Source organism: Dipodomys spectabilis, unplaced genomic scaffold (assembly GCF_019054845.1).
Source record: "Dipodomys spectabilis isolate Male_0828 unplaced genomic scaffold, ASM1905484v1 ptg000414l, whole genome shotgun sequence".
NCBI classification, from domain to species: Eukaryota; Metazoa; Chordata; class Mammalia; order Rodentia; family Heteromyidae; genus Dipodomys; species Dipodomys spectabilis.
In genome coordinates, this window is record NW_024871091.1 from 1,325,465 (window position 1) to 1,328,498 (window position 3,034).

At 38.4% G+C, this 3,034-nt stretch overlaps 1 pseudogene; it reads left to right on the forward strand.

Moving 5' to 3' along the window:
* The first annotated feature begins 668 nt into the window (after positions 1–668).
* On the forward strand, positions 669–2,612 carry LOC122097116 (annotated as a pseudogene).
* The last annotated feature ends 422 nt before the right edge of the window (positions 2,613–3,034 follow it).

Here is a 3,034-nt window from a genome sequence, read left to right on the forward strand (position 1 = left end):
TCCCTTAGAATAGCAAGTAGAATATGCAGGAACTTGGCAATGTTTATTGCTCAGAGATTTAGCCAGTTAATGGATATAAAATTCTGGATTTTCAATTATTCACTTATGTACACACATATATAACATGCATATAGGTATTCATTTACAATATAAATTACAACATTTATCTATTTCCCAATGCTAAAATTATAATCTCTTTGTAATAATAAGATTACAGGATTGAAGAGGAAACAACCTCATCCATTAGCATCATGAACAAATTCAAGCTGATAAACAGAATAAGGTTATTCTTCAATTCTAAGACCTGGCATTATAATGTGTGCATCAATAACCATGATGTTGAAACAAATAACAGATACACTTAACATAGAAGTCCTGTAAGCAAGTTTGAGCTTTGACATTTCATTTTTTTTAAATATCAAGATATATGACCTTGTGTCTAATCAGAGTGCAGGCACTGTAGCCCAGTAAATGAAATGAAGCAAAGAAGCCTGATAGGCTTCTCCTAGGCTCAGCCTCAGCTACTGTTCCTTGAAGAGCTTTCTCCTCATCATATTTGAGTACGAGAAATAGAGACATACAGAAAAATCAAGGAAGTTGCATTGAGAGGTCATAACTGTCCAAAACCAGTTCTGAATTTCTATGAAGCAAATTTCCCTGCAAATGTCATGGATGTGATTGCAAGGCAGAACTTTACTGAACCCACTGCTATTCAAGCTCAGGGATGGCCAGTTGCTCTTAGTGGATTGGGCATGGTTGGAGTAGCACAGAGTGGATCTGGGAAAACGTTGTCTTATTTGCTGCCTGCCATCGTTCACATCAATCATCAGCCATTCCTAGAAAGAGGTGATGAGCCTATTTGTTTGGTGCTGGCACCAACTTGAAAACTGGCCCAACCGGTGCAGCAAGTAGCTGCTGAATACTATAGAGCTTGTCGTTTGAAGTCTACTTGCATCTATGGTGGTACTCCCAAGGGATCATAAATATGTGATTTGGAGAGAGGTGTGGAAATCTGTATTGCAACACATGGAAGACTGACGTGTGTGTGTGTGTGTGTGTGTGTGTGTGAATATACCGTACAGAGGGATTACAATTACATGGCAAGGTAATGAGTACATTTCTTATCAAGCATTGCTGCCTCCTCCTTTGTTTCCCCTTCCCGTCCCTTCCCATCTCCCACCCCTCCCCCACCCCCCACCACCCGGCCCCTGGCCAAAGTTGTAAAGTTTGTTGTTCGACATAACCACTTGTACATCTCATTGCAACAAAGACTGACTTTTTTAGAGTGTGGGAAAACCAATCTGAGAAGAACAACTTACTTTGTCCTTGATGAAGCAGATAGAATGTTTGATATGGGTTTTGAACCCCAAATAAGGAAGATTGTGGATCAGATAAGACCTGATAGACAAACCCTAATGTGGAATGCGACTTGGCCAAAAGAAGTAAGAGCTTGCTGAAGATTTCCTGAAAGACTACATTCATATAAACCATGGTGCACTAGAACTGAGTGCAAATCACATTTTTCAGATTGTGGATGTATGTCATGATGTAGAGAAGGATGAAAAACTTATTCGTCTAATGGAAGAGATCATGAGCGAGAAGGAGAATAAAACCAATGTTTTTGTTGAAACCAAACGAAGATATGATGAGCTTACTAGAAAGATGAGGAGAGATGGGTGGCCTGCCATGGATATCCATGGTGCCAAAAGTCAACAGAAGCCTGAATGGGTTCTAAATGAATTCAAACATGGAAACATTCCTATTCTGATTGCTACACATGTGGCCTCCAGAGGGTTAGATGTGGAAGATGTGAAATTTGTCATCAATTATGACTACCCTAACTCCTCAGAGGATTATATTCATCGAATTGGAAGAACTACTGGCAGTACCAAAACAGGCACAGCATACACTTTCGTTACACCTAACAACAAGTGAGCGACCTTATCTCTGTGCTTCGTGAAGCTAATCAAGCAATTAATCCCAAGTGGCTTCAATTGGTCGAAGACAGAGGTTCAGGTCGTTCCAGGGGTGGAGGAGGCATGAAGGATGACAGATACTCTGTGGGCAAAATGGAGTAGATTTAATACCTTTAGAGACCAGGAAAATTATGACAGAGGTTACTCTAGTCTGCTTAAGAGAGATTTGGGGGCAAAAACTCAGTATGGTGTTTACAGTGCTGCAAATTACACCAATGGGAGTTTTGGAAGGAATTTTGTGTCTGTTGGTATACAAACCAGTTTAGGACTGGTAATCCAACAAGGACTTACCGGAATGGTTATGATAGCACTCAGCAATGCGGAAGTAATGTTCCAAACATGCACAATGGTATGAATCAACAGGTATTTGCGTATCCTGCTACTGCGGCTGTGCCCATGATTGGCTATCCAATGCCAACAGGATATTCTCAATAAGACTTTAGAAGTATATGTAAATGTCTGATTTTCATAATTGCTCTTTATATTGTGTGTTATCAGACAAGATAGTTATTTAAGAAACATGGGAAATGCAGAAATGACTGCAGTGCAGCAGTAATTATGGCGCACTTTTTCACTATTTAAGTTGGATATTTCTCTACATTCCTGAAACAATTTTTAGGGTTTTTGTGTACTAGAAAATGCAGGCGGTGTTTTCACAGAAGTAACTGTACAGTTATTTGAAATACAATAAATGAAGACAATGCATAGCCTTCCAAGAAAAGATATTTGAAAACTGAAGAAAAAAAAAAAAAGAGCATGGTGAGTCCCTGTAGTATGATGGGAACAAAAGATGATATCATCACACTTAGTTCTGTATCTCATTATATATGAGTGCCACATTATTATTTCTATTGAATCTTAACTTGCATTTGAGAATTTCTCTCCAGTTCTTAATATTGCAGAAAATAAACACATTAGTAAATGAATTAATTCAATTAAGTCAAAATTTTCTGTCTGGTGTCTAAAAAGTAGGATTCAAGGTATTAGGATTTTTGTAAATGTAATTATTTAAAGGAATATTCTTTACGAAACATTTGTACAATAGAGGTGAAGGAGGG